The sequence below is a fragment of the Petaurus breviceps genome, unplaced genomic scaffold, assembly GCF_028583685.1.
Source record: "Petaurus breviceps papuanus isolate PSGF00001 unplaced genomic scaffold, PetGlider_PUasm1.0 126, whole genome shotgun sequence".
In the NCBI taxonomy this organism is placed as follows: Eukaryota; Metazoa; Chordata; class Mammalia; order Diprotodontia; family Petauridae; genus Petaurus; species Petaurus breviceps.
In genome coordinates this window covers 81,145,915-81,170,570 of record NW_027185655.1, presented here as the reverse complement: position 1 = coordinate 81,170,570, position 24,656 = coordinate 81,145,915, and the positions used below count along the sequence as shown (strand labels likewise).

The following is a 24,656-nucleotide window of genomic DNA, read 5'->3' as shown; positions in this document are numbered from 1 at the left end:
AGTATCAGCCTTTACACCTAGAGTGTGCACCCATTTAGACTTGATTTTGGTATATGATGTAAGATATTGGTCTATGTCCACTTTCTGCCACACTATATTCTAGTTTTCCCAGCAGTTTTTGCCAAATAGTGAGTTCTTATCCCCCAAACTGGGGTCGTTGCGATTATCAAATAGTAGATTACAATAGCCCTTGACTGCTGAGTCTTGTGTACCCAATGTATTCCATTGATCCACTATTCTATTCCTCAGCCCATTCCAAATAGTTTTGATGACTACTGCTTTATAATACAGATTAAAAGCTGGTATGGCTAGGCCACATTCCCTAGCATTTATTTTCATTAATTGCCTTGATATTTTGGACCTTTTGTTCTTCCAAATGAATTTTGTTACCATTTTTTCTAGCTCTATAAAGTAATTATTTGGTAGATTGTTTAGTATGGCATCTATTTTAGCATGAATTTCATGTGTAAGTATAGAAGGCAAATATCCCCAACTTTCAGAAGGGCTCCCATACTCAGTGCAGTGCTCTGGATAAATTAATTGCTTGATACATGTTGAATGAGTTGGAAATTATTGAAACTATTTTGTCGCATGGTAACATTAGTGGCAAATAAAGTAAGTAAGAAGTTGACAAAGTTCCCTCATCAAAACTATCTAGCCATAACTTCCCCAATTAGAGGTTAAATGTATATGTAAAGCTTTTTAAATGTGCCAGTGTTTTTGAAGGGAGAAGAATAGTTTATATTTATGTATCATTCATGCCTAAGGAGTTCTTAACCTAGAGTCATTGAGATTGTATGTGTGTGTGTGCACACGCACATGGCCAATGTGTGCATGTGTTTGTTTGTTAACTGTTTCCATATAATTCATTTCTTTGTAACCATACATATTTTATATTATTACAAAAATAAACACATAAGAAAGATACCATACATGGCCTTCATAGGAGTGAGAAATAGATCCATGACAAAAGCAAGGCCAAGAACCCTCAATTTAATATGATTTACTTTAATATGATTAGTCAAATTTCTTACTATCTGCATGCATATTAAATGAGGGAATAGGTGTCTTCGTTGTGGTATTTATTTTTTATTATTACATGAATCTTTTATGATCTTAGCATGTCTGAATAGACATTCCGGTACAAAGAGTTCTGTACAAGCATCAGACTATAGGATATAGTAAAAAGAGTGTTGGACATAGAAGCAGGAAAACTTTCTGAGCTCCCCTCATAGCCACCTCAAAAACCTATAAAATATGACTCTAAACAAATTTCAGAGCTACAGAACCCCAAAGTGACAGAGAAAAGCTAACTTCCTGCTGAAGGCAGCCAAGCAGGTAGACAGGAAGAGTCCACTGCAGCACTGGCATTTGAGCCCAGCCCCACATGAGACTGTGGTTTTAGCCCAAGGGTGGCCCTGACCAAAAGAGGCTGGGGCGGAATTCAAGAGAGTGGGCCACTAGCAACTGTGGTGATTTCCAGAATTATCAACCCGTCAAATATCAAAGACAAAGTAAAAGGTCAGTGTGGAAATCTGTTGGAACTGGGGGAATGGAACACTGTCCAGCCCCTGCCCCTAAGTCAAGAAGCAGCAAGAGGCTTGGCAGCTGTACAGCCTACTCCTGAAGGTGGCTGCTTCAGAGCTCCTGGCCTACAGATTGTAGGGGACCAAGCAACAATTCAGAGGATAAATGCTCTTGCTTTAACCTACTTTGTTCTGGATCACTGTTTGGGTGGAGGTGGTGGAGGGTGTGACCAATGAGCCAGAGCTAGTAGGGGCTGTAGTGAGGGCACCAACTAAGAGCTCTGGCAGCTGTGGAAACCCAAGCAATTTGGGACAAAGCTCTACTCTCTGGAAGTAGAGTTCTACTGTGGCAAAGAGCTCAAAAGTCAAGTAATTTCATGGCAAAATGAGCAAGCAAAGGAAGCAAAGCAAGCGCAGCAATCAAACCTTATATTCCTTTTTTGGCGACAAAAAGGATGAAAGCTTGGAACAAGAGGAAGACAATGAAGTCAGAACTCCTACACCAAAAAAACTCCAAGAAAAATATGAATTGGTTACAGGCCATGGAGGAGCTCAAGAAGCATTTTGAAAATCAAGTAAGAGAAGTGGAGGAAAAATTGGGAAGAGAAATGAGAATGATGCAAGAAAATCAGGATAGACTAAACTGACTGAAGAAAATAACACATTAAAAGATAGACTAACTCAAATGGCAAAAGAGGTCCAAAAAGCCAATAAGGAGAAGAATGCCTTATAAAGCCAAATTTTCCCAATGGAAAAGGAATTTCAAAAGCTCACTGAAGAGAACAATTCCTTTGGAATTAGATTGGAGCATATGGAAGCTAAAGACTTTATGAGAAATCAAGATACTATTAAACAGATACAAACAAATGAAAAAAATAGAAAGCAATGTGAAATTTCTCATTGGAAGAACCACTGACCTGGAAAATAGATCCAGGAGAGAGAATTTTAAAATTATTGCATAACCTGAAAGCAATGGGGAAATAAAAAAGAGTCTAGAAATCATCCTTCAAGAAATTCTCAAGGAAAATTTCCCTGATATTTTGGAACCGGAAGGTAAAGTAGAAATTGAAAGAATTAACCGATCACCTCCTGAAAAAGATCTCCCTGCCACCAACAAAACAAAACAAAAAATTCCTAGGGATATTATAGTCAGGTTCTGGAGTTCCCATATGAAAGAGAAAATATTACAACCATCCAAGAAGAAATAATTTGAATGCTGTAGAAACACAATCAGGATAACACAACAACTAGTAGCTTCTACATTAAGATATCGATGGGCTTGGAATAAGATATTCTGGAGTTCAAAGGAGCTAGGATTAAAACCAAGAATCACCTAAAGAGAAAAACTGAGTATAATTTTAAGTGGAAAATATGGTCATTAAATGAAATGGAGGACTTTCAAGCATTCTTGATGAAAAAAACCAGAGTTGACTTGAAAACTTCATGTTCAAATAAAGGAATCAAGAGAAGCATGAGAAGGTAAACAAGGAAAAGAAATCATAAAGAACTTATCAAATTTGAACTTTTTACATTCCTACATGGACAAATAATAACTGTAACTTATGAAACTTTTCTCAGTATGAGGATTGCTGAAGGGAATATAAATGTGTGTGTGTGTGTATATATATATATATGTATATATATATGTATATTTCTATATAGGAGTAAATATGTGATTATACATACACATAGGAGTGTGTGTATATATGTGTACAGGTATATATAGACAGCGGGCACAGGTTCAATTGAATAGAAAGGGATAATATTTAAAAAATTAAATTAAGAGGTGAGAGAGGAATATAATTATAGGAGATGGGGAGAGACAGAATAGCGTAAATTTTCTCATATAAAAGAAGCAAGGGCAAAATAAAAGAGAGAGATTTTGGGGGTGGATAGTTGGTGCAGTGAATAGAACATCGGACTTGGAGTCAGGAGGACCTGAGTTCAAATTTGGCCTCAGACACTTAACACAAAAGTAGCCATGTGACCTTGGGCAAGTCACTTACCCCAATTGCTGTACCTTCCCCCCTACAAAAAAAAAGCAAGGGATAACTGTTACAATGGAGGGCATGAACAGGATGTTAAAAGGGAATGGGTCAACCTTACTCTTGTTGAATTCAGCTTAAGGAGGGAATGACATACACACTAAATTGGTTATTTTATGCTACAGAAAAGTAGGGGGCAAGGGGATAAGAGAGGGGATGATAGAAAGGAGGGCAGATTGGGAGGTAGGGTATTTAGAATCACACACTTTTGAAAAGGGACAGGGTTAAAGTAGAAAATTTTACAAGTGGGTGGTAGGATAGGATGAAGGGAAATATAGTCAGTCTTTCACTATCTATCCACTGTGGAAATGTTTTGAGTAACTACACATGTACAATTTATATTGAATTGCTTATCTTCCCAGTAAGGGTGAGGAGCGAGGGAAGAAGGGAAAGAATCTGCAATTCAGAGCTTTAAAATCAAATTAAAAAAATAATAATTATTTATTATTATTATTATTATTATCATTATTATTATTTACATGCAACTGGGAAATAACATACACAGACTCTGGGGTATGGAGATCTATTTTGCCCTACTGGAAAGTAAGATGGGGTTTGGGGGAAGATACAGGAGAGAGCAGATTGAGGGAGGGGGTACTCTTTGAGATCACTGTTTTGGGGTTGTGGGTAGGGGAGAAAATTTGTAACTCAAAATCTTGTGAAAATGAATGTTGCAAAATAAAAATGCACAAAATAAAAAAAAAAGTGTTAGACAATGAATTAAGAAACATGGTTCTGAATCCTGACTCTGACCGCAGCTGAGTTACCCTTGGCATGTCACTTAACTTTTAAAAAGATCCATTTCTCCATATAAATGGTCATAATTTTGTAACGATCACTAATGAAATTGGCATTGTTTATATATGTTATATAATAATTATATATGATGTAATATATATGTTGTATATTATATTGTGTTTATAATACCTTAAGTTTTTTTTTTACCACGAATGTGTGAAGTAGGTAGTGTGACATTATTAGCTAAGTTTACTGTACACATGTGTTACAACAAATTTCAACATGAATTGGCATATAACTGTCAATGTCTGATGTTGGCAAAAGAGATAGAGGGCTGTGTCTAGACACAGGAAGTACTGAGTTCAAATATTGCCTCAGGCATTTACTAGTTGTGTGACACTGAGCAAGTCACTTAACCTCTGTTTCAGTTTTTTCATCTGAAAAATGGGGATATAATAGAACCTATCTCCTACAATTATTGTGAGGATCAAGTGAGACAGTATTTGTAAAAGTGTTTAGCAAAGCAACACATAATAGGCACTATTTGTTGATGCTGCTTAGTCGTTTTCAGTTGTATCCAACTTTTGGTCACCCCATTTGAAGTTTTCTTGGCAAAGACACTGGATTGTTTGCCATTTCCTTCTCTGATGGTTTTATAGGTGAAGAAACTGAGGGAAACAATGCTAAGTGACATGCCAAGGGTAAAATAGCTAGAAAATGTCTGAGGTCAAATTTGAACTCAGGGAGATATGAATTTCAGACTCCAGGCCTGACATTCTATCAATTGTACTATATAAATACTGATACCTTTCCCCTTCTACTTGTTGTCTTCATTGTAATTTTTGTCCCCAAAGCACCTCAAAAAGTATTAAGCATGGAGAAAGCAAATACTAGAGAAATTTTCTCACTACTCAGGTCACCAAAGAGAATGTATTTTAACCTCTTGTACTTTCTTTCAGTTCAAGTTAATCTAGTTCAACTGATGCTAACCTAAAGGGAACATGAGTATAGATTTTCTCCTCCCTTATATTCAACTCTCAAATGTCAGAATCACAACTCTCTCACCTTAAATTATTTTAATCTTATTTCACTCTCATAATGCTGAAAATCAAATATGTAGTCTCTGGAAGAAACAAAGAGATTTCAGTAACATGGGAAAAGAAACTTAGAAAGAAATCAATCTCATATTTATCCTAATCATGCATAGCTTTCTACTATCTGCCACTTAGAGAATATGTGACTTGCTTTTGCCACATTTCATTTAGATTTTGAATGTATTTCTGTGTGCAAAAGGGTTGATTAGAATGGTGCTTGATAGTCTACTATATATATAATATACATATTATATATACACACACACACACACACACACATATATATATATATATATATATATATATATAAACACAAAAACACACATATACTTCATTTGGATTTCTAAAGGCTAGAACTTTGACTACTATCCTGTCTCTCCAAGTCCCCTGCAATACCTAGCACCATTCCAGTCACACAACATTCACTACATAATTCTTGCTGGCTTTCATTGATACATGATGCATTCTCTGGAATCACATTTATAATTAACCTTCCAGGTAATCTGCAGCCAGTTTTAAGCAAAGAGGTGCTAATTGAAGTCAGAAACCTTTTACCTCAGCATTGACATAGTAAGTCTGAGGAACATTTTAGCACTCTTTCTATGGAACTGCAAGCACCTCACTGAAAATAAAATATCTGACAGAACGAAACCATCTGGTGATTGTCTAATATCTCAGGAGTAAATGTGTGTCCCTATTGAAGAGAATTATTATTCTAAATAGCCTGAAAGCCCATTTTTGTCTTCCAGTCACCATGGAAATTATCACTGTATTCTACACAGATACCTTCTTGAAAAAGGTCTTAGCATGAGAAACTTTTGAGAGAACAGTGCAGATGACCTCCAAGGATGTGGAAAACATGCTGAATAGTATTACACATAACAGGACTTCATATTGTTATCCAAGACAAACTGGGTGGGATGCATGAATAAGTTAATCAAGGAAAGCCGATGAATATTCATGTTAGGCTATGGAAAGAGGTTAACCAGGGCAGGTTGCTTATGGAATAATACTAGCAGTGAAATAATTCATTATAAAGGAAAATGATATACTTAGCTGAATTTTTCAAGGCTAACAGCATAGCAAATGGTGACCAAGTTAAGGAAACAATAAAGTGAAGGTCTTGATTGACAAAATGTATCCAAGAGCATGAGGTACAATGAAGTGATCATCTTCACAAAGCAAAGGCTATTTGTTTCATTCCAAACATAGCATCATAAAGAAATGAATAGTAGGAAAGCTTGCTCAAAAAACTACCTTGGGTGTATTATAATCTCATCAATAGAAAATAAAATGTTTCACAAAAAGAAAATAGAAAACCTAGATTTAGAAGCAAGGAAATATCTTGGAATGGAATTTCAGGATCATTCCTTGCATATAGCCTAATTTGTATATATTTATTTGTTTTGTAAAGCACTGGGGTGGGAGATGGTAAACATTGAATAGGATAAGGACCTTGAGGACCTTAAGCTATGAGTCAATATGGGGAGATAAAGTTTACTTGTTGCTGTTATGGGAAGGATCAAAGAATCTAAATTTTGGAAATGAGCTCCAAAGTCATTCAGTCCCATCCATACTTTAAAATGCATTATTGTTGTTTGTCCTTCATTCTTGAATAGGATCACTGCACCAGGGAGATGATGACATGACTTACAATTGACTTTCATTTGAATGAAGTCTGTGCAAAGTCACCAACATCACTTTCTCCTCCAGAGTCATTTGGTTTCTGTGGTCAGATACCATCAGAACAACTGGAGATGACCCAATATGTAGTGGGACACTTTTACCCATTTAAATTAAGGTCTTTTCAGGTTTTCACTTTGATTTAGGCAATACCCATTAAGTGAATAGTCCTCTTTAAGAAGTGAGTCCAGGGATGGCCCCTTTTAAAAACAAAACAAAAAAAAACAAAACTGGGAGGGGAAGACAGGGTTGCAGAACAAAAGAGGAACTGGTACTATTTACATTTACTCTGCTTGGAGGGCCCAAAAAATAACTATTAAGTGGTGCTTGGGCAGGGACCTATATGTTGTCTCATGGATTTCATGGATTGGACAGCTATACATTCCCTACAACAGGATAAGTGACCATCCAGCTTTTGCTGGAAAATACCAAGTAATGGAAAACTCTTCTTCAGGGGTAGCTTGTTATACTTTTAGAAAACTCTCTGTAAATGATGTATTTTTTTTCTTAATTAAAAAAAATCAAAATCTGCTTCTTTGTCACTTTCACTCACGGCTCCTAATTTCGCCCTCTTGAACTATTTTTTTTTAATGATAACCCTCTTTTCTCGTTTAAATGACCCTTTTCTTCAATTGATCCTCATGTGTCATACTACTGAAGCCCTTAGCCATCTTTATTGTTTTGTTTCTATCTTTTCTATCCTAAAATCCACTATAAATAAATGCATCCAATATTCCAGGTGTGATCTGGACAGGGAAATTGTAGCAAATCTATCAAGACTCTAATCTTGTAAACGATGGTTCCCTAAATGGAGCCTTAGGATTTTATCTGTTATATGGTAATACTGATTCATATGTAACTTGTGGTCTATTATGACTGCTGGCTCTTTTTCAGTATTGCTTATCAGCCATTCCTCCCTCATCTGGTACTTGTGAGGTGATTTTTAATGAGACAAAAGTAATAAAGACAAATTGCTGTGAAAATTAAGAAGAAAATTACTTCTACTTAGCAAAATTCAAAGAAGACTGTGTAAAAGGTGGATTTTAAAACAGTATTTGAAGAATGGGAAGGATTTTAACAGGGAGAAAATGTGAATATGGGGGTAGTTGGACATTCCAGGAAAAAGGTTTAGTGATGGGGGTGGCCAAGTGGCTCAGCAAGTAAGAGCACCAGCTCCAGCGTTGGGATGACCTGGGGATTGAATCCGGGCTCAGATACTTAGCACCACACCTAGAAATAACTGGCCATGTAACCTTGAGCAAGTTGATTAACCCTGATTGCTTTAAAAAAAAAAAAGGTTTAGTGATGGTAAATGCTCAAAATGACACATTTTAGGGGTGTTGGGAACCCCAAAACATCTGGGTACAGGGCAGCATAGCATGAATTCATACTTTTTTATCTTTTTGTTTGGAGGGGTGAAGGCAGGGCAATTGGGGTTAATGTGACTTGCCCAAGGTCACATGGTTAGTAAGTATTAAGTGTCTGAGGTTAAATTTGAACTCAGGTCCTCCTGACTGCAGAGCTGGTGCTCTATTCACTGTGCCACCTAGCTGCCCCAAAATCCATACATCTAAACTGCCTTCCAGTCAAGAGGTAAAGTTTATTGTAAAGAGGGATGATGCTGATACTTTTATGAAAATGTAACAAGGAAAAGACAATCAAGTAGGCTAATTAGGTGATCTGTTCTGGGATTAAGGAGTGCACAGTGTATACAAGTAGTCTGGGGTGGGTCAGTTGCTTTGGGGGAAAGTTCCAATGGTCTAGGCTACTAAGTGTATTGGAAAACTCAGGGAATGATCAGAGATAGCTTTGTGGTAGGGAGAAGATAGTTTTGTGCCTACAAAGATTTGCCTGAGGGACAGTCCTTGGGCTGGAACCCTGTGCCTGCACTGATGACTTTTATCTGAGGAATTATAGGGTCAGACCTGGGTTGTTTCTAGAAAACTGGTCTTTCTTCCTTCAGGAGTCCAGGTCCCATCACCCCATCAAGAATATGGGAGGAGGTGAGAATATGGTCTTGAGACTGAAGACTCTCTCCCTTTTACCCATTAATATCTTCTTTATACATTATTGCAATGTTATTTGGTCTTCTATCCTGTGACTCTATCAAGTGAATTAGGGATAGAGTAGTAGTATCCCTCTTCCCTTATATATAGACTATTTAAGTGCTAAATGGAATTTGCAATAGCACGATGTTACTAAAGGATGGAATTAGTTACAGAAAACTTCATGAAAGAGTTGAGTACTAATTGGGGCCTTGAAGTATAGGAAGAGGAAAAATTCTCAGGGTCAGTGCATCTGATGTCACCAGATCTGACTCCAGTTCTGTTACTTATTACTTTTGTGACTTTGGGTGAATCCCTTAACCTGTCCAACTTTCAGTTTTGTCATCCATAAAATTGTGAGAAACATGCTTGCTCTAGAAAGAAAATATTTGTCATGAAGTCAACAAAGTTCTCATTCTATTTTACACTTATTTTACATTCCTTGTGCATGGGTAACTCCCTAAAGGAGTACACTTGCTCAGACAATTTGAATTCACCCCTTTGTTCCCCATTGGGTACATACAACTTTCTGAACCATCCATTTCATGTTCTATTCCTTAATATGTTTTCTCTCCCTCATTATGAATTGCATTTCATTTAAATTAACTTGCTCTGCCCTGGGAATGGGGGGTTTATAATACTAAACAACTAGTTAAGCAAGCCTACAAGCTTCTGACCTGATCAGAAGCCTGGTTCTGCTAGGTCACAGAGAGAATTAGAAGCAGTCACCTCTTACTTACATCCTAATATCCTTCCTCCTATGGAAATAGAATTCATTCCTTTGATCCAGGACTTGGATATTATTCCTGGAACTTCCAAGACAGGCTGTGAGAAGGTTGGTATACATGTAGAAAGTCACAGGGAGAAAATATTTTCTAGATGTTTCTGCTTTCTATAAGTACACTGTAGTAGTAATTGTACTACTAATGAATGACACATTTGTCTTCAGAAGGGATCAGTGGAAGAAGCACAATGGGAAATTCCTTTTCTTGCCCTCAAGATCTGTGAATTTTCTAACTACCATGAGTTTTCAGAGTGTCCCCTACCAGCTTATTAAAATTCTTAGTATTTGGACCTTGGTCATGGCAATGAATTAATGCTTCCTGGCATGCTGTGACACAATGATATTATTAAAAGAACACTAGAAAATTCACTAGATTTGAATTCTGAGGACAATGGTTCAAGTAACTGGCTAATTTCATGAAATTAAATAAACATGTATGTTTAGATATGTGTGTATGTTTTTATGCATGTATGATATGAAAAATACAATAATTAGTTTTACTTGACTATGCATATTTGTTATTTTTTTTGTCTTTTGTTTTCTTTCCTTTCTTCCTCCAGTCTCTCCAATGAGAGAAGAGGAAGAGAAAACAGATTGTGCAGGGGTCATTTTTATATTTAAAGATATGATTTTTAAGGCCTATACATCTAAAGCTATGATTCCAACCTTACCCATGAGGCTTATTTAGGTAAGAAAAGAATAGGAAGAGCCAAGAGCTTTCCATTTTATTTGCATAGTAGTTTTCCTTTTTCTTTTTTTTTTTATTGACAGACTTCTTTTATAAGGTATTTTTTTTAAAGAAAATACAGCATAGTTAATGGATATTTACAAAACAAAGTCCAAATTAGCCATGGCTGGGCTCTTTTTTTTGTTTAAGTTAATAATATCTCATTCTTTGAAGTTTTTCATTTCTAACCTCATATTAGATTTAAAAAAAGATGAATTTGTGTAACAGCTCTTAAAAAGCCAATTTTTGAGGTAGCTTGTACTTAGATTTATAGTGATGTATTTTTATGGATAATAATGAATATTCATCTATGAAAATTTGCATAACAGAAATTTAGTGTTTATCAAACTAAATAAATTCTTGATGAATCATAAAAGTTTCATTTAAAAATATGTGTGTGTATGTGTGTGATATCAAATAATACCTCTGGTCTTCTATTCAAAGCTTTTACAGCTTGTTAGAATTTTGTAGAGTTTGTTCTCCATTGGCATGGATTTCAATAATCACAGTTTTTTCTATCTTGCAATAAATCATTAAAGTTGAATTTTTAGCAAATGACTTTGTGCTTTGTCAACCAAATATCAAAGAACATTCTAGTAAAATACAGAGAGTCTATTATCATCAGCTTAGCAACAAGAAAATGAAGATGTTTTGCAATAGCATGATAGAAATATTAGCTCTCTCATTCCTACTAATTAATCAGTGATTTCATCAATGTAGAAAATTCCCAAACAGTTTAGCAACTTCTCTATAACACTGATTCTTCGAGAGCTGCCAGTGCTACTAAGAAGTTAAATGATTTGGGAAATGGTCAAAAACCTAATATATATGAGACGTAATGCTCAAACATGGATATTACTTACTTCAAAGTTAATTTTTATCTAATACTCTACTATGATTGGCTATACTATTTACCATGTCCAACAGGTGGATGATAAACTTCATTAAAGTAGTGTGCATCTGAAATAAGGAAATAAGAGGTAACTTGAGGTATTGAAAAAGGTTAAATATTAAGGAAAATCTTAAAATATACCTACTAAAATAGGCTGTCACAGTTTTTGCATCTGAAATCTGAAATAATCTCACTGCTGTTTGCTTTTTTAATCATTAGTTATCTAGGAAAATTATTGAGTATTCTCTTTACTGAATAATTCCAAATGATCACAAAGAAATAATACCTTTGATAATTGGGTAAGAGATAGATGTATTTATGTATGTTTGTTTATGTTTGTTAATGTGTGATTGGGTCAGAGATAGATATATTTATGTATGTTTATGCATTTGCTTGCACACATAGTAACATACATGCATTGTGGATGATCAATTGACACTATGAAATATCAAAAATGAATTTTATACAAGTTAAATTATTATAAATGCATACATCCACAGTCACTTAAAAAAACCATCCTCTAACCACAGCTTTTGTTTATTTTTAGATATTAATAATGTATTTGTTGGAAAAAAATATAGTTATTATTTTTAGTTATAAACTGCATGAGAAAAACTATCTTTAAATTACCTCTTTTGAATTGGGATTGAACTTTATAATTGTAGGCTATTTCCCAAAATTTAACTGTCCACTATTTCCAATTAATATTATAATACATAAATCCCTTCCCAAAGAATCACTAACTAGAATTGGTATGGGCTTAATTAAAATTATATTAGATTATGTAAAAGATTTAAGTGGGACTCAAAAGAAAATATTTCTTGAAAATGTTTGACTATACACCTTGACAATTATGTGTTGTTATTATATATTTGGAATAAGATATCCTATTATGATGATTTTATGAAGAAATGACAACCTGGCTCTACTATTCTATGATTTAGGAATCTTGATGATAAATTATTAAATTATAATTCTTATCAGTTACCATATGTTCATGGTACTATGCCAGCTGCTATTAGTTTTTGTCCTTAGCCATTTTATTTAAAGAGCATCCAGTGATTTATTTATTAAATATTAAGTGTTACACATAGGGCTAAGCACTAAGAATAGACAAAGCAATAATGGCATTAATGACACATTTTTATCTCACACTTTCAGAGTCAGAATGTTACAGTAGATGAATAATTAATCTTGGAGTCAAGAAGACCTGAGCGTTAGTCCTTAGACACTCATACAGATGAGCTTTTTGACTATTGCCAAATCATTTATCCTCTCAATTCCATTGGTCACTCTCAAAGACAAGAAGGAAGAGCTAAGTTCAACTTAATTGAACTTACATGTGGTGCCTTGGGAAAAACTAATTAGACATATCTCTCAATGCATGAATTCCAACTTTATTAATCAAAGCATGAACACAATTACATTCCCTTTGCCACAAAAAACAAACTGCCCACCTATGTCTTAGAGGTTCCAAAAAGCATCTTTCGTACTAGTCTCTCTACTTAGTCAGAGGCCATAGGTCTTCCTACAAGGCAGTCATCTTGCAAGTCACCATTAATCAAATTTCCCACAAAAAAACACTAGCTGCTTTAGTCCCTCTCAAATGTGGGAAAGGTAGACCAATCGTAGTCGTGCTACCAAATAGGCTGATATCTAGGGCCTGTATTTTTTTATTAGTACTAAGTATGGATGTTCCTAAGTCATTTACCACAAAATTTGACTGATAGTTTACTACATAATTTACTGAATTTTTTTCTGATATGTTTAATTATTAGCCTTTCTCATCAGAGGATGCACATGTCATTGCCAGTTGTTTAAGAATATACACATTTACTTTATGATATCACACAGGTATGGGGTGTTGGTAGTGAGCCCACTCTTCTACATATATAATAATCACTTCTTTTTATAAAGAGTGGATGTGGCGAATGAAAATAAATCAATAAGTCACTGAAACTTTACATCAGATATAAGAGTTGTTTAGAATTGTAAACTGTACAAACTGATTGAAATCCCTTAATGCAAATACATTTTTAGCTAAAATATTCAGAGCATCATTAATGTATACTAGGTAAATCAACTAAATAGCTCTTTTCCCCCAGCTTCCATTTTTTAGATCTTCTACAAATAGTCGGGTAGAGATAATGTTGCTCACCTAATATTATTTGCAAACACTTAAGATTTGTTAAACAAACAAACAAACAAAAAGAATGCTACTACTACCTGTTACTCATAAGTTCTTTGAGAAGGAAAAAAAAAACAGTAGCTAAAATAAACATATTTCACACCCAGGTAAACACGTATATACATTAACAAAATCATAAAACTTATACAGGAGTAAAGAAGTACATTAGGAAAATGAAGAAATCTCAGTGGAAAGGAAAGTAGACTTAAGGATCAACGTATGTAAGATAAAACAAAGTTTGAAAGCTACAATAAAAGTGATAGAGATAAAGATAGGGACTACTAGGCCTGTGACTCTAAATCAGAAAACTCTGTTGGTCAGAAGTAAAATAGAGCTTTGTGGAGGTATATGATAAAAAAATAAGATAAATGAAGAAAATATGATAGAGGGAAATGCAATTAGTGATCATCACTATTTATGTGAATGAGATGAGCTAAGTTATAAAACAGAAGCAAAGAACAGAACAGATTAGAAACCAGAGTCCAACAATATGTTGGGGACAAAAGACAAATAGGATACAGAAAGAAACCTACACAGAGTGAAAATAAAGACTGGAGCAAAATCTAATATTCTTCAGGTTCAGTAAAAAGACAAAAAAGGCTGATCTCAGACAATGCAAAGGCAAAAATGAGTCAGAGTTAATCAGGCAAGTTACATTTTCCTAAAAGACAGCATAGAAAATGAAATAATATCAACATTTTTCACAGCACGTTTCTCTGATAAGAGGCTCATTTCTAAATATATAGGGAATAGAGTCACATTTATAAAAATAAGATCCATTTCCCAATTTATAGATGGTAGAAGGATATGAGCAGGTAGTTTTCAGAAGAAATCAAAGCTATATATACTGATATGAGAAAATGCTTTAACTCACGATTGAGTAGAGAAAGGCAAATTAAAACAACTCTGAGTTACCACTTCACACTAATCAGAAATGACAAATTGTTGAAGAGATGAGGAAAAATAGTTACATTAGTAAATTGTTAGTGGAGTAGTGGATTGGTTTAAATATTCTGTTGAACAATTTGTAATTATGCCCAAGTGTGTGAACTCTTTGATCAAGTACTACTACTACTACTACTACTACTACTACACTTTTTATTTTTTGAATTAGATTATGCTTATTTTTAGTTTCTACCATTCATTTCCACAAGATTTTTTTTAAAAAATTAATTTGTTTATTTACTTATAATTTACATGATTCAATTCCACAATTCCTTGAGTTTCACATTTTGCCACCCTCCCTCCCCCCTTCCCCCATGGCAGCATATAGTCAAGTATAGGATCTGTAAATACTTTCACTTTATACATTAGTCAGGTTATAAAGATGGATTGTATCAGATGGAATGAAAAATGGTAAAGAAGACATAAAACAAACGAGAAAAGGAAAAAGATCAGGTATTTTGCTTCCATCTGGATATAGACACAGTTCTTTGTAGTTCTTTCTCTGGATGCACACATTTCTCTCCATCATGAGTCTTTTGGGATTGACTTATATCACTGCATTGCTGAGCAGAGTCCAGTCTATCAAAGTTGGTCATCACACTTACGTTATGTCTGTAATTGTGATCAAATTTCTGCTGGTTCTACTCTTCTCACTCAGCATCAATTAGTATAAGGATATTCAGGTAAATATGAAGATCATCTGTTCCTCGTTTCTTATAGCACAATAGTATTCCATAACATGCATATACCACAAACTGTTCAGCCATTCCCCAATTGATGGGCACCCCCCTAAATTTCCAATTCTTTGCCCCCACAAAATGAGATGCTATAAACTTTTTTGTACATATGGGTCTTCCTCCCACTTCTATGATCTCTTTGGGATATAACCCTAGGAGTGGTACTGCTTGGTCAAAGGATATGAAATTATTTATAGCCCTTTGGGCATAATTCCAGATTGCTCTTCAGAAAGGCTAGATCCGTTCGTAACTTCACCAGCAATGCATTAGTGTTCCAATTTGCCCACATCCTCTCTAGCATTTGTCATTTTCCTGTTTTGTCATCTTAGCCAATCTGACCGGTGAGATGTGGTAACTCAGGGTTGTTTTGATTTGCATTTCTCTAATCAATAGTTATTTAGAGCATTTCATCATGTGCTTATAGATATCTTTAATGTCTTTCTCTGAAAATTGCCTGTTCATATCCTTTGACCATTTATCAATTGGAGAATGACTTGTATTCTTATAAATTTGACTCAATTCTCTGTATATTTTAGAAATGAGTCCATTATCAGAGACATAGGTTTTAAAGATTCTTTCTCAGTTTCCCACCTCCCTCTTAATCTTGGTTGCATTGCTTTGTTTGTATAGAAGCTTTTCAATTTCATGTAGTTTAAATTATTCACTTTAGATTTTATAATGTTCTCTAATTCTTGTTTAGTCATAAAGACTTTCTTTCTCCACAAATCTGACAGGTAAACTATTCCTTGTTTTCTGAGACTGCTTACAGTATCAACCTTTATACCTTGCACCCATTTAGACTTGATTTTGGTATATGGTGTTAAATAATGGTCTATGCCCAGTTTCTGCCATACTATATTCCAGTTTTCCCAGTAGTTTATGTCAAATAGTGAGTTGGTATCCAAAAAAAACCAGGGTATGGGGGTTTATCAAACAATATATTACTATAGTTGTTGACTTCTGAATCTCGTGTTCCTTATCTATTCCATTGATCCACTCCTCCATTCCTCAGCCAGAACCAGTAGTTTTGATGACTGCTGCTTTATAATACAGATTGAAATCTGGTATAGCTAGTCTACCTTCCCTAGCATTTCTTTTCATTAATTCCCTTGATATTCTAAACCGTTTATTCTTCCAAATGAATTTTGTTACTAATTTTTCTAGCTCTATAAAGTAGTTTTTTGGTAAATTTATTGGTATGACACTAAATATATAATTTAATTTAGGTAAAATTTTCATTTTTATTATATTAGCTCGACTCAGCCACGAGCAATTGATATTTTTCCAATTACTTTGATCTGACTTTATTTGTGTGAAAAGTGTTTTGCAGTTGTGGTCATATAGGTCCTGGGGGTATTATAGCAGGTAGATTCCCAAATATTTTATAATGTCTACAGTAACTTCAAAGGGGATTTCTCTTTCTGTCTCTTGCTGTTGAATTTCATTGGAAACATAGAGGAATGCTGAGGATTTATGTGGGTTTATTTTATATCCTGCAACTTTGCCAAATTTATTTATTGTCTCAAGTAGTTTTTTTTTACTTGATTCTCTAGGATTCTCTAAATATGTCATCATATCATCTGCAAAGTGTGATAGCTTGGTCTCTTTGCCTAATTTGATTCCTTTTACTTTTCTAATTGCTACTGCTAACATTTCTAGTACCAGATTAAATAAGAGGGGTGATAGTGGACACGCTTGTTTCACCCCTGATCTTATGGGAAATGCTTCTAGCTTCTCCCCATTACATATAATACTTGCTGATAGCTTTAAGTAGATGCTACATATTATTTTATGGAAGGCTCCATTTATTCCTATACTTTCTAATGTTTTCAATAGGAATGGATGTTGTTTTTGCAAAAGCCTTTTCTGTATCTATTGAGATGATCATGTGGTTTCTGCTAGTTATATTGTTGATATTATCAATTATACTGATGGTTTTCCTAATATTAAACCATCCTTGCATTCCTGGAATAAATACTACCTAACCAAAATGTATTATTCTTGAGATAAGTTACTGTATTCTTTTTGCTAGTATTTTATTTAGAATTTTTGCATCTATATTCATGAGGGAGATTGGTCTATAATTTTCTTTCCCTGTTTTATCTCTTCCTGATTTAGGTATCAGTACCATATTTGTGTCATGAAAATAATTTGGTAGGACTCCTTCTTCACTAATTTTTCCAAATAGTTTGTGGAGTATTGGATTGAATTGTTCTTTACATGTTTGATAGAATTCACTAGTAAATCCATCTGGTACTGGAGATTTTTTCCTAGGGAGTTGACTGATGGCTTTTTCAATTTTTTTTTTCTGAGATGGGGTTATTTAAGTAATTTACTTCCTCTTCAGTTAATCTGGGCAACTTATATTTTTGTAAATATTCATCCATTTCCCTAAGATTGTCAAATTTATGTGCATACAATTGGGAAAAATAATTCCTAATTATTGTTTTGATTTCCTCTTCATTGGAGGTAGATTCACCCTTCTCATTTTTGATACTCATAATTTGGTTATCTTTCTTTTTTTATCATATTGACTAAGAGTCTATCAATTTTTTTTAATAAAACCTGCTCTTAGTTTTATTTCTTCATTCAATAGTTTTCTTAATTTCAATTTTACTAATCTCTCCTTTGGTTTTCAATATTTCTAATTTAGTTTTTAATTGTGGATTTTGAATTTGTTCTTTTACTAAGTTTTTCCTTTGCGCACCCAATTCGTTGACCTCCCTTTTCTCTAATTTAATCATGTAAGCACTCAGGGATGTAAAACTTCCCCTAAGAACTGCATTTAATGCATCCCACAAATTTTGTTATGTTGTCTCATTATTATCATTCTCTTGAATGAAATTACTGATTGTTTCTATAATATCTTGTTTGACCCACTCATTCTTTAGGATTAAATTGTTTAATTTCCAATTAGTTTTTAGTCTGTCTTTCCATGGGCCTTTATTGCATATAATTTTTATTGCATTATCATCTAAAAAGGATGCATTTAATATTTCTGCCTGACTGCATAGAATTGTGAGGTTTTTATGCCATAGGACACGGTCCATTTTTGAGTATGAGCCATGAACCGCTGAGAAGAAAGTATATTCCTTTTTATCCCCATTCAGTTTTCTCCAGAGTTTTATCATACCTATCCTCTCTAAAATCCTGTTCACCTCCTTGACTTCTTTCTTGCTTATTTTGAGGTTAGATTTATCAAGTTCAGAGAGGGGGAGATTAAGGTCTCCCACTAGTATAGTTTTGTTATCTATTTCTTCCTCTAATTCCTTTACCTTCTCCTCTAGGAATTTGGATGCTATACCACTTGGTGCATACATGTTAAGTAAGGATATTGCTTCATTCTCGATGGTGCCTTTTAACAGGATATAGTTTTCTTCCTTATATCTTTTAATTAGGTCAAGTTTTTCTTTTGCTTTAACTGAGAGAAGGATTTCAACCCCTGCTTTTTTGTTTTTTAATTTAGCTGAGGCATGAAATATTTTACTCCAGGCTTTTACCTTTATCCTGTGTGTATCCCTCTGTTTCAGATGTGTTTCTTATAAACAGCATATTGTAGGATTATGATTTCTAATACATTGTGCTATCCATCTCCATTTTATAGGAGATTTCTTTCCATTCACATTTACAGTTAGGATTGTTATCTCTTTCTTTCCCTCCATCCTATTCCATCGCCTGTTAGTGCTCCTATTTCCCCCCCCCTTTTTCCTCCCCCACTTAATAGTTTACCGTTTGACCACCACCTTCCTCAGTACCCCCTTATCAGCGCCCCTCCCTTTTCTTCCACTTCCCCTTTTTTCTTCCCTCCCTACTACCTCCCCCCCACTGCCTTGCGTAGCCCTTTCCCCCTCATACTGCCTGTAGGATATTTTTAAATTTAATGAAATATGTTATTTCTTCTTCGCACCAAGAGTGACAAGAAAAAATCTCCTGCTAAGCTCTTCTCCCTCCCCTCTTTCCCTCTAAAATCCTACTTTTTGCATTTCTCCTTCATAGAACCCTATGCTTAACATGTTATTATTCCCTCCTTGCACCAGAACCAATGAGGGAACAGCTCATATGATTCTCATCTCCCTCCCTGCTTTTCCTCTGCTATATTGTTTTTATGCTTCTTTGTGTGACATAATTTACCCTTTTCCACTTCATTCATTCTCTTTCTTCCATTGCAGTCCCTTTGAAGTCCTTAATAAGATTTTTTTAATTGTCATTTTGTGTATTTTATACTCACACCCTCTACTTGTCTATAACCAATTTGCTCTTATCAATTAGCAGGGTGTTTGTGTGTGTGTGTGTGTGTGTGTGTGTGTGTGTGTTTTCCTTGTTTACCTTTCTACAACACTGTTGCATCTTGTAATTGGAGGTTGAATTTTCCATTGAGTTCTGGCTGTTTTATCAAGAAGGTCTGGAACTCTGTTATATCATTGAATGACTATCTCTTTGCCTGGAAGAATATGCTCAGTCTCTCTGGGTATGTGATCCTTGGTTGTAGCCCGAGCTCTTTTGCCTTCAGGAAAATTGTTTTCCACTGCCTCTGATCTTTCAGGTTAGAGGCTGCCAAATCCTGTGCGATCCTCACTGTGGATCCTTGATATTTGAATTGTTTCTTTCTGGCTGCTTGAAGTATTTTCTCTTTTATCTGGTACTTCTGGAGTTTGACCACAACATTTCGAGGACTTTTCAGTTTGGGATCTCTTTCAGGAGGTGTACAGTGGATTATCTTCATTTCTATTTTACCCTCAGGTTCTAGTATCTCAGGGCAGTTTTCCTTAACGAGCTCTTGGAGAATGTTGTCCAGGCTCATTTTTTCATCATGATTTTCAGGTAGGCCTATGATTCTGTAATAGTAATGGAATATAAAGATTCCCCTGTATTGGATTGTTTTTTGGTTTGATTGTGTTAAAACCCAGAGCTTGTTAATCCCACCTGTGGTATGGACTTGTTGATGTGAAAAGAAAGTCCTGAACTGGGAGGAGCTGGTGATGTGGATTTGGAGAGACATGGGAGAGAGGCAGAAGAACTTTTTGGAAGCAGCACCCCTTTTGGAGGCAGAGAGAGACTGAGAGGATTGCTTAGGGCCACTTTGAATTGTCCTGGACTTTTGAGACCAGCCCTGGGGCTGCCAAGGACTAAGGAGACATGGCTGTTTTGATGGTACTTTGTCTGTCTCTTTTGATGTTGTTTTGCCAGATTTGTCCACTGGTGAAAGCCAGTCCTGTTGTTGAAGAAGTCCTGGAACCTGGCTGTTGGTTAAGAGCTACTGAGACTGTCCTGCAGACAGAGAGTGAATACTGTCTACTGGTGAAGGACAGTGCTGTTGTTGCAGGGGTCTGGGAACCTTTTTGTTGGTTCAGAGCTACTGAGACTGTCCTGCAGACAGAGAGTGAATACTGTCCACTCATGAAGGACAGTGCTATTGTTCCAGGGGTCTTGGAACCTTTCTGTTGGTTCAGAAGCCCTGAAGAAGAATTTTCTTGTTGTATGTTTACAGAAATCCTGGGAGAGGGTTTTGCTAATGTTTTCAGGGGTCCTAGTACTGTTCTGCAGACAGAGGATGAATTAATGAAGAGACTGGCAATGTATATTGTGGCCTTGCTAAGCCTTGTCTCCCCAGGAACTAAGATTGCTGAGAACTTGCCTCCTGTCAAGATGAAGAAAAGATCTCCATTTGGGTATTAAGTGCTGTGCTTAAACTTTTTGTAACTCTGGGGTAAATTCAATTGTGATCCAGGGGTGGGGAACTTTTGACCTTTTTGTGTTCTATGATTGAACAAATGAATGTACTTTACTTATGATTGGAAACTAATTTCCATTTGAGAAGAGGGGCTTTGTGATGGACTAAATGAAGGTACAGCCTAGGGGTGGAGTAGTATTTAGAACAGGGACATTGAAATTGATTGAAAGAATGTAAGGTCCTGGGGGTGTGGTAGTACTTGGAGATTATTTAATCACACTTAGTAAATGCTGCATTTTGAATGATGTCATATTTTGATCTTCTCTGTTCTTAATTTGTCACTGAATAAAATGGAGAACACCAATGATGGTATTTTGAACCTTGGGAAGTTGCCTTTCTTTGGCATTACATTACAGATTCTCAGATTATCTCTCCTGGATCTGTTTTCCAGGTCAGTTATTTTTCTATTGAGGTATTTTACCTCTTTTTCTAATTTTTCATTCTTGTTGTTTTGTTTGACTAATTCTTGGTTCCTCATACAGTCATTTGTTTAATTTGGTTGATTCTAGTTTTTAGCAAATCATTTTCCTTGGGTAACATTTGAAGCTCCTTTTCCATATCAAACACTTTTCTTTTTAAAAAGATGTTTCCCTCATTATAAAGTTTTTCTAATTCTGCTATTTTGGTTTTGAGAGAATTATTCATTTTGTCTTCTATCTCTGTCATTCAGTTTTCAAAATTCCTTTTGATCTCATCTAGGAGAGCCTTCTGTGCTTGGGACCCATTCCCTGTTGATGTTTCAGCTGTGGGTGTGGAGCCCACATTGTCTCCCTCTGAGTTTGGTTCCTCACTCTGAGGATAGTAGGCCACCAGAGTCTTTGTCTTTGTAGTCTGCTTTCTATCCATTTTGAGGCAGGGCCCTAGCCACACCCTTCCTCTAGGGATCCAAGCATTAATTGTAGAGGGTTTTGCCCTGGGCCAATAGTTACTATGTTTTTTTGGGGCGGGGGTTGGAGCAGGTGAGGTTCACTCTGTCATCCTGGCCTTTGAGGTCTTGATAGGGGCTTTTTTTTCTTTTTAATTTGTGGCCTATGAAGAGATAGCCACAGAAGTATTTGTGGTCTCAGACAGGGGTCCCTCTATTGGTTCTTACCTTGCTCTTTCTAGTCCTAGCCTTTTGGTGATAGGCCTGGTAGTGGCCCTTGTGGTTGGTGGGATGACTTGCACTGTGAGTTGATCAGGCCCCTTCTGGGCCTTCTTCTGCTGGCCGTGCTTTCTAGGCCTGCCTCTGCCTCTGCTGGCTGCACCTTTTGGGCCTCCATTTCCACAAGGTTTTGAGTTACAAATTTTCTCCCTGTTTTTCCTCTACCCAGCACCACAAAAGAGTGATCCCACTGAATATCCCCTCCCCCAATCTGCTCTCTCCCATATCTTCCCCCATCCTCCCTCTGATCTTCCAGTAAGGCACAGAAGATCTTTATACCCCAATGTGTGTATATCTTATTTCCCAGTTACATGTAAAATAATAATAACAATGTAATTATATATATATTAAACATTTTATTATAAAATCTTGAATTCCACATTTGTTTTCCCTTCCTTGTCAGCCACCCTTACTGGGAAGATAAACAATTCAATATAGGTTATACATGTGTAGCTGTGTAAAAGATTTCTATAGTGTATATACTGTGAAATACTGATTATATTTCCCTCTATTCTATCCCACCCTAAACTTGTTCTATTCTCTACGTTGATCCTGTCACTTTTCAAAAGTGTGTGCTTCCAACTTCCCTTCATCTGAACCCACCCTCCCTTCCATCACCCCTCCTCTCATCCCCTTCCTCCCTATTCTCCTGTACGGTGAGATACCCTATTTATTGTGTATGTCATTCCCTCCCTAAGCCAAATTAAATGAGAATAAAGTTGACTTCTTTCCTTTTGCCTTCCTATTCTTTCCTTCAATTGTAACAGTTTTTCCTTGCCTCTTCTATATGAGATAATTTAACCCATACTGTCTCTCCCCAATTCCTCTCACCATATACCTCTCTCACCTCTTAATTTAACCTTGAAATATCATCCCTTCATGTTAAATTGGTCCTATGCCCTCTGTCTGTGTATACCTGTTCACATATATACACACACTAACATATGTATTCATATGCTTATATAACCTCCTATATAGATATATATGTATGTATGTGTATATATGTATACGCACAAACACACATTTCTATTCCCTTCAACTATTCTCAGACTGAGAAAAGTTTTGTAATTTACAATTATCATTTTTCCATGTAGGAATGTAATTAATTCAACTTTCATAAGTTCCTCATGATTTCTTTTGCAGTTTACCTTCTCATCCTTCTCTTGCTTCTTGTATCTGAATGTCAAATTTTCTATTCAACTCTGTTTTTTGCATTCTGAATACTTTAAAGTCCTCTATTCCATTGAATGACCATATCTTTCCCTGAAGAATGATACTCAGTTTTGCTGGGTAAGTGATTCTTGGTTTTAATTGCAGCTCCTTTGAATTCTTCAGTATCATATTCCAATTCCTTCAATTTCTCAGTGTAGAAGCTGCCAGATCCTCTGTCATCCTGATTGTGTTTCCACAATATTCAAATTATTTCTTCCTGTCTGCTTGTAATATTTTCTCCTTGATCTAGGAACTCCAGAACCTTGGTATAATATTCCTAGAGTTTTCTTTTTGGGATCTGTATCAGGAGGTGATCAGTGGATTCTTTCAACCTCTATTTTTCCCTCTGGTTCTAAAATATCAGGGCAATGTTCATTGAGAATTTCTTGAAGAATGATTTCTTGGTTCTTTTTTCATGATGTCTTTCATGTAGTCCAACAACTTTTAAATTATCTCTCCTGGATCTATTTTTTAGGTCAGTGGTTTTTCCAATGAGATATTTTTATTTTGGGTTCTATTTTGTCATTTTTTGGATCTCTTTCATAGTATCTTGATTCCTCATAAAGTCACTTGCTTCCCTTTGCTCCAATCTAATTCTGAAGGAATGATTTTCTTCAGTGAGCTTTTGAGATTCTTTTTCCATCTGGCAAATTTGGCTTTTTAATTCTTCTCCTCATTGGTTTTTTGAGCCTCTTTTGCCATTTGTTAGTATTTTTTTACAATGTTATTTTCTTCTGTCAGGTTGTTGACTTTCATTTCATAATTTTCTTGCATCATTCTCATTTCTCTTCACAATTTTTCTTCTAGTTCTCTTATTTGGTTTACAAAATCCTTCTTAAGCTCCTTTGTGGGCTATAACCAGCTCGTATTTGTCTTTGAAGCTTTTGGTACAGGAATTCTGACTTCACTGTCTTCCTCCTGTTCCATGTTTTGCTCCTTTTTGTCCCCAAAATAGGGGTACAAAGTTGGATCCCTGTGCTTGCTTTGCTTCCTTTGCTTGCTCATGTTGCCACTCAATAACTTGATGTTTGAGCTTTTTGCCACAGGAAAACTTTTATTTTTCCTTTTGGAGGGCAATTGGGGCTAAGTAACTTGCCCAATGTTACATGACTCTTTTGTGTGTGTGTGTGTGTGTGTGTGTGTGTGTGTGTGTGTGTGTGTGTGT

The 24,656-nt window shown here is 35.6% G+C and overlaps 1 protein-coding gene across 1 annotated transcript in view; it reads left to right on the top strand.

The window, feature by feature from the left end:
* The window catches only part of FSTL5 (follistatin like 5), a 1,185,743-nt gene that overhangs the window by 773,383 nt on the left and 387,704 nt on the right, over nt 1-24,656 (top strand). The window lies entirely within an intron of this gene.